Source organism: Amblyomma americanum, chromosome 8, assembly GCF_052857255.1.
Source record: "Amblyomma americanum isolate KBUSLIRL-KWMA chromosome 8, ASM5285725v1, whole genome shotgun sequence".
NCBI lineage: Eukaryota > Metazoa > Arthropoda > Arachnida > Ixodida > Ixodidae > Amblyomma > Amblyomma americanum.
Genome location: NC_135504.1, coordinates 31722776 through 31731178, shown reverse-complemented (window position 1 = coordinate 31731178; position 8403 = coordinate 31722776). Strand labels below are relative to the sequence as shown.

At 47.6% G+C, this 8403-nt stretch overlaps 1 pseudogene; it reads left to right on the top strand.

Annotated features, from left to right (window-relative positions):
• The first annotated feature begins 7013 nt into the window (after window positions 1-7013).
• On the top strand, window positions 7014-7985 carry LOC144102278 (allatostatin-A receptor pseudogene; annotated as a pseudogene).
• Window positions 7986-8403: the final 418 nt, after the last annotated feature.

Here is an 8403-nt window from a genome sequence, read left to right as displayed (position 1 = left end):
CTCCCCAAAAATCTGCAACCGCACACTTTTCAGAAAACTTGTGCATTCCTCTTTCTCTTCCAATGCATCATCTGATAACCTGGATCGTAGTCAACAAGTTCTCCGTTGTGTTAGGTGCCTTTCAGCGTTCCGCGTTCATAGTGGAATCTACGGTCAAAAACAAGCAGCCCTCCCTGTGGTGCAATGATGAGCGTGAGAGAGATGGGCGGATGAGATTAAGAAGTTTGCAGACAAAGGGTGGATGCAGCTGGCAAAGGATAGGGTTAATTGGCGAGACATGGGAGAGGCCTTTGCCCTGCAGTGGGTGTAGTAGGGCTGATGATGATGATGATGATGATGATGATGATGATGATGTGTGCCATGAGGCATAGGTTGTAAAAAAAAGGAAGAGGGAAGGAATGCACGGGATTGAAAATTAAAAGGAGTGAAGCACCGTTGCGCTGAGGTAGTCGGACAGGTTGGTAATGAAACGGTTGTCCATAGTCCACTTCACGTAGTCACTTTCGCGGTTCCACCGCAGGCCCACCTCCCTGAGGAGCCATTTTCTGATAGCAGCCGTCGCTGGGCACGTCCATAACAAGTGCCGCACATCACAAGTGTCCGGTGCAGCACTACAGTGAGGGCACCTGTCAGGTGCTGGCAGATCTTTGGGACGCCACCGATGACGGACAGAAGGTGTCAGAGCCGCCCCTGCCCGAATCCGGCGCACAGATGCCTCCTCCTGCCGAGTAAAAGACTACGGGGGAGAGGTTGCGAACACGGAGGAATAGAGCGCGTGTTCGCTGGCGCAGAACTTCGGAATCGGAAACATGGGACAGGAACGGATCTGGGGGAAGAGGGGAAGGTGGCGGATCGTCTAATGTATGAAGATGAGTCATAGCATCCGCTTGAATGTTATGTGGATCCTGGGCATGGCCGCGAATCCAGTGTATGCACCAGGACATGGATACTTTGCGCAGCGCACACGAATTGATTGTGAAATCTGGAATGTCCGTCGAACAGCCTTAAGCTGTTTAAGGGCGGCGCGGGATTCGGTGTAAATATGAACTGTATTGAATGTTAGAACGAGCGGAAGGGAAGCAATGACATTATAAATGGCTTGAAGTTCCAATGCCAGGGGAGTGCACGTATCCGCTGTATACGTCGCGCGAGGGCTGAGATGCGGATGAGATGGACTATACACAGCAGTAACTCCCCTCTCTGCAGAATGTGATGCATCCATGTATAATATGCACCCTTAAGGCAGATACGAGTTAGAAAAGATGCCTGAAAAAGCCTCTTCCATAACCCCTGCCCGTGGAATTGGATATATTACAAATTTTTCGCGGATTCATTGAAAAGGACCATTGGTAAGGCGAAAGAGGAGTATAATGCGAATTTGAACAGTCATTTATCGAGCCCCAATAATCGCAAAGTTTTGTACCAGTTCATTGAACGCAACGATAATGCGCTTTCCTCACATGTTACAGAGTCGGTGGTGTTACCACCGCGGGAAGCAAAAAATAATTTGAACAGATAGCGCAAGGTCTTGCCCAGGGCTTTCAAGCGCATTTGGTGGTTCCGTTCGTCCACCCCCCCCCCCCCCTCCCTCCCCGGCGCGCAGATTACATTGCGACTGCACCCTCTGAATTATTTTTCATAGTTTTCGGTCTATAACACGCCGGCCCCGGATGCGACGGGGTCGCTATCAGTATGTTGATGTGTCTTGTTCAAGGCTTTACCTCTGATGGGTTACATATTGCTAACGTGCCTTTTGAGACAACTTGGCTCCCTCTTAAATGAAAAATTGCGAAAATAATTTTACTTCTCACAGATCCCAAGAAAGGTTTTCTAAATGATAACATTTGTCCGATTTCCCTCTTGTCTAATTTAGTAACCCCTATTGAACGGATTGTGTACAACTGTCTTACAGATCATGTTTTTGGGTTAAAAGCTTTCAGTGCTTCTCAGATAAGGTTTCTAGGGGTGCCCTTGCTCTGAACTGCGCATTTAAAGAGATGGAAACCAGAATTACGGTTAGAATCAAGCGGCTGCAGTGACTTTCGATATCGCAAAGGCATATGAAAGCGCAGAGCATTCAATACTCTTGAACAAGCTTGACGAAATTCGGCCTCCTTTTTACGTTCTTGCATGGGTACAGGAATTCCTAAAAGAGAGAGACGTTTCTTCTATTCCAACGGTTCCTTTAATTCCGAAACTTTTTCTCAGACTAGAAGTTTGCGTCAGTGATCGGTCCTCTCACCTTTACTTTTTAACATTCTCATGCGAGACATACCTATTCTGGGTGATATCAAAGTGTATGTGTATGCAGATGACATAGCCTTTCTTAATTCTGGTAGAGACATTCATTCACTGTACCAACCATTGTAAGCCTACCTGAATACACTCGAAGTTTGGCTGTGCTAGTTACATTTAATTCTCAACGTGAACAAATCTTCTGTTCTCGTTTTTCCTCCAACGTCTCCTCTTTATATCTGTCTACTGTATCGTGGCACCTAAATCCCGCAGGTTGAGTTCGTAAAATGCCTGGGGGTAACATCCGACCTTCATCTAAACTAGCTACCTCATATCAATAGTATAGTCTTCAAAGGTGAGCGAGCTCTCCCTCTCCTGACGCGAATGAGCAATAAGAAATGTGCCAGCTTCAAGAACAGGCGGCAGAGGAAGAGGACCATCCACAAAAATCCCAATGAAGATATTTTGGCGTTCAAGGCTGAAATAGCTCATGCCTGCATGCGTGATGTGACTGCTCAGGTGGGAACATCGAAGTAGTGAGTGTGGAGAATTCTGAAGAAGGCTGCACTCCATCCATGTCACCTCTGGCTGCACCAGAAGTGAATAGGCGCAGATTTTCAATGTTGCCTTGACTCCGCTGCTATTGATGAAGACTGACGGAATACTGGGCCTTTTATACATGGTGCTGTGGACTGATGGACCCGACATTTAAAGACACGACCTGCTCAAAATTCATTATGCGCGTTACTGTAGTGATACGAACCTACTTTGTGTGGAACCAATAAAACAACATTGCCAATGGTCATTTGTTGTCTAGTGTGGAACATGGGGTCCTTGAAGTGAGAGTAATTAGGCTAGTATAGCATATTTTGTCCATACGCTCTCGACGCGCCTTTAAATCAATAACACCTTGACAGGCCCTATCGAAGCTGTTAGCCGCAATCACATCTCTCGCTTCGAGAGACCATCTGGTTTCGCCACTATATGGCGGACCGACTCACAGCAGTAGTCTTGCCAGAATGGCTTGAAGGAACCTTCAAGGAAAAGTGGGTCGTTCGGCAGGGACCAGAGGCATGGCCTGGAAGGTCAGCGGACTTGACACCTCCGGAAGTATCCTTGAGGAGAGAGACGAAAAAGACGAAAAGACAAGAAATCATAAAGACGAAAAAAATCGCTAATACCGGTTTTCAACGCGGAACATGCGCACTTCACGTGCCATTTTCCTGCTCAATTTTGGAGTATAAGCAGAAACCGAGAAACCTCAGCCAAGCTTCGGGGTTTGGCTGAGTGGTATAGGCGTAGCCGTATGTTACATCGGCCTAAGTTACATCGCATAGCCGTATATTACATCGCATAGCCAAATGTTAAACTGCATATTTTGTCAAATTCCACCTGTATCACATCATATGTTGAACGCGTTGCCGCTGAGACATTGACATCTGGGCTTGCACGTACTGAAATCGCGGTTGATTGCGCCTGGAAGTCGAGATGATGTTGAGGGGTCGGAAACTAAGTGGTCTACCATCACACGTGAACAACCGCTGCAAGTGAAGACTGCGCTTAGTTGTTCTCAACATTACCCGTGCTATGCACTCGAGCGAAGTGCGAAGTATCGGTCCTATGGAAGTCTTCTTAAGGACACGCTTTGCAATTTGGCTCAAATGGAAGATTTCCTTACCAGCTGCTGTCCTTGCGGAAATGGTGTGTAGTGTAAATACTTGCCAGTGTCGAAGAGAATATATGAGAGGACCCCTCGACACCCTCTAACCTTAGTGTCCTCAAAAGCACACTGTTTCCATTCGCTGCTGTTGACGGCTCTTCCAGAAACTGCATAAAGGTAGTGCCTGCAGTAAAACGCTTAGGACGTTTATATAATAGCTAATAGAGCGCCAACAACCGGAAATAGCAAAGCGATCTCTACTGCAGTCTATGTACTCGTAGCGGTAGATTGCTTGTGCATACTACTGCAGATTGTCTTATTTGGGTATGCTGTTCACCAATTTATCCTTAAGAATGGACTAATTGCGACTTCAGTTAAAACAACAGAAGTTTGCATTTATTTCTTCACTTTTGTTTATTATTCAATTGTAGCCCCCGCGAGACAGTATATAAGGGGTGCGGATAACAACGGCAAAAACATACGTTATACATGATTTACATTGATGGACAATAGGTTTTTTACAGATTAATGTGCTTCGTGGATACCGGATTCGACGAGTCGAAGACTGATAATTGTCGCGGTTCAGCCGGAAGGCTATTCCACCCATGGACAGTCCCCATTTTTTTTGGATTGGAAAACGTTTATTATCAGCTTGAGTTATAAATGGTTTTGTTGATCTTGTTAAGTGGCCGTCAGTGGAGGCTGGCGGCGTCGTCTTCGGCTCTCGTCACCACCTGTACTTCGGTTTCCAGGTCGGAGCTGAGCAACAAGGTCTCCCACGGGCCCGGGGGCGCGAGCCTCTTGAGCGATATTGGTGGGGGATCTCTCGGACAGTCCCAGAAGATGTGGTCTACGGTGGCTTTGCCGCTGCCTTTGCTGCACTCTGGCTTAAATCTATCAGGGCGCACATGGCTTAGGACAGCTGGATTAGGGAGAGTTTTTGTTTGAAGTTGTCTCCACAGTACTTCCTGTTCTTTGTTTAGGGTTTTTTTGCGGAGCAGGGAAGGTTATACTTTCTAGCCTGTAATGCTGAGTAATCTCATGGTAGGTATTAAGGCCGTCTCTCGTCATTTCGACGTCCGAGTTAGCGTCCACAGCTCGGCCGATAGATCCCCGAGCTTTATCGTGGGCTGCCTCGTTCCCCGGGTTTGACGAGTAAGCCGGTACAATAACGTCTGTCCTATCTTTCGGGTAATTCCTGAGAATTCCCAAGGAGATGGAAGATATTCTGCCCTTAGCGAAATTGCCAATGGCTGCTTTTGAATCGCTGACAATCACTTCTGCTCGCGGGTTTGTCAACGCCAAGGCGATTGCCGCTTATTTGGCTATTTCCGAAGAGTTGGTGCGTACTGTCGCGTTTGCTATGAGTTGGCCTTCCTCGGTCACCGCGGCTATCGTGAATGCTTTCTCGGGTGTTGGGTAAGCTGCCGCGTCTACGTAGACTACGTCCTGTCGGTCCTCAAGTTTCTTAGCTAGGGCTTTTGCTCTGGCCTTGCGCCTTCCTTCGTGATGGACGGGGTGCATATTTTTCGGTAATGGTTTTACCGTGATAGTCCTTCGGAGGTTGGACGGGATTTTTCGAGTATCCGCGTTGAGCGGTTCCGCGTTTATTCCGAGCCTTTCTAAGATTGCTCTACTCGCATTGGTTCTATTGGGCCTGAGCTCTTGCATTCTACAATGGGCCTCAGTCAATTCGCCTAGCGTGTTGTGTAGGCTGGGTCTCCAAGAAAAATTGTTGCCGGAATGTTGTGGTACAGACACGTTGTGGGTAAAAAGCGTTCGGTTGGTTATGGCGGGAAATGCTACGAGCGTATGCTGAATTTGATTAGGCGCGGGGATATTTTGCGAAAGCCTTGAAATACACAAAGACGTGCTATGTTACTAAACAAGATGAGTGCAGTTGAATTTGGTGGATACTTTAATCATGCAATGACGGTATTATAATGGCCAGATCAGATGAATCGGGCAGCACGATTCTGGACTGACTCAATGGCATTGACCAGGTTAGTCTGATGAGAATAGCAAAAGGTGTTACCATATACGATTTATGGTGCTAAAGCGAGATTGCGGGGAACGTAGCCAAGCTGATAGTTTGCACAGTTATGTGGGATCGAGCCATGGTCGGTAAAGGTTAAATCGTGGAGACGATGGACGCGTACAAAGATGTTTACAGACACATTCCATATTTGAAAAAAAAACAGAAGCAACGAACAGTGAAAATTGTGTGCTTGCTTCTCCTCGCAAAGTCATTGCGGGAAGAAACGCCTCTGTTTTTGTTTGTGTTAACGCCAAATGATGACACTCAGTGGGAATGTCGAGTGAACACTGGATAAGCGCTAGTTTAAAACTTGCATAGTTCTAGACTCCTGGTGCGTAGCCGGAGAACCTTTTACGACGCATGTTTCAGTTTTTCAACAGTGGATGGCCACCACGTAATTTGCTTGCTAACCGCTTGCTAACCGCTTAGTGTTGGCAGAATACTTTCGTAAGCACTCTCGAGGTGATGTTGGGTCTCCAGGGCCAACTTGACAAACAGGTAATAGAATGGTGGGATATTTCTGTAAAAAGGTCATTTCAGCCACCAAGGTACTTATAAAGTATCCGTTGGCATTTAAAATATATAAATATTGATGCATCGAAATATTTTGTGATCCCCTAAGAGTTTGTTATATCCTCGTGCGACTGTGTTATGTTTTGATTTTTTATTTTGCCCAAACGAGGTGATTGGTGCCCTTTTGGGCATGTTGAATAATTGTTGTTTTCGTGTAATCATGACTGCATTCTTGAACAAAGGACTCTTTCGCACACACTATCTCCCACTCTCCACACGAGGATTTGTGCTTTGCACACGTGCGCTGATTTCTTCGATGACAACTCACTGTATTTCTGTTTTCCTATTTTACAGATCACGCTGTTCAGGTAACCCAAAGTGTTGCTGAGCACCATGCAAATCTCACACGCGCAGAACACTACCGCTGGTACAGCTATGATGGCAAGTTGCAACAGCACCGGTGACCACGGCAAGACATGGGGGGACTCCAGCACATCCATGGAATTGTTGCTGGGCCAAGAGAACCAGGGTTACGACTCCCGCGGCGGCGCGGTGCCGGGAATCATTGTTCCTATTCTTTTCGGCGCCATTGTCATCGTCGGGTTACCCGGTAACGCCCTCGTCGTCCTCATCGTGCTTTGCAACCGCCAAATGCGTTCCACCACCAACATCCTCATCATGAACCTCGCCGTGGCCGACCTTCTGTTCCTCCTGTTCTGCGTGCCCTTCAAGGCGTGCGTCTACACGCTAAGCTACTGGCCCTTCGGAGACGCCTGGTGTCGGATCGTTCAGTACTTGTTCACCGTCTGTGCCGGCGCCAGCATCTACACCTTGGTGCTCATGTCTGTGGTCAGGTTCCTGGCGGTCGTCTACCCTCTCCAGTCTATGCCATTACGGACACCGACGAATGCCTTTCGATGCATACTACTGACGTGGATAACCACATACGTGTCCTGCGTTCCGGTGCTTGCTGCCCAAGGCATGGTGATAGTCGACGACCGCCACTCTTTCTGCACTTTTCGTGTCGACGCTGGTTTTGACATAGGCGCATTCTATGTGACCCTCTGCGTGATTGGCTTTGTAGTACCACTGGCTTTGATCTTTGCCTTATACGCAATCATGCTGAAGCGATTGTGGCTCGGAGTAACTCTCGGTGGTAGGGTGAGCGCTGAGAGTACCCGCGTAAAGAGGCATGTCACAAGACTCGTCATTGTGGTCGTGCTAGTCTTCGCTATTTGCTGGTGCCCCTTGATCGTGTTCATAGTCCTTCAATGTGTCGGCCTGTACAGAGAACGCGTGGACACTCCGAGAATTGTGTTGCAAATCGCATTGGATGTTCTTGCGTGCGCAAACTCATGCGTGAATCCGTTTTTGTACGCGTTTTTGTCAGACAGTTTCCGCAAGGGTTTCTGTAAAGTGTTCTCCTGCTTCAGCCGGGCTTCTTGTGGCGTCTCTCCCGCCTGTAATGTACTCCGCGCAGGCACACGAGCGCTGGACGACATGAATGGCAAGGAGCTTGTGAACGAAGAGAGAGTGTAGGAAAGTTTTTGAATTTAAGGAATTTCTTTCATGGGTGCTCCGTGATAAGAAATAGCGAGTTAAAGGAGGCAAATGCATGTGTGTGAAGGCCGGAGGTATTCTCGGTGTCATAACACGGTGCAAAAGAAGAGTAATTGTCGTGGATGAATTAAAAAGACAAGTTTGCGAGAAAGCCTCGCTCGTGAATAGAACGAGAAAGTACCCACTGAATGGACATCAATAGAGAAGAGTTACTAGCCGCCGCGGTGTCTCAGTGTTTATAGCGCTCGGCTGCTGACCCGAAAGACACGGGTTCGATCCCGGCCGCGGAGGTCAAATTTCGATGGACACGAAATTCTAGAGGCCCGTGTACACGTTAAAGAACCCTAGGTGGTCGAAATTTCCGGAACCCTTCACTACGTCGTCCCTCATATGCTAA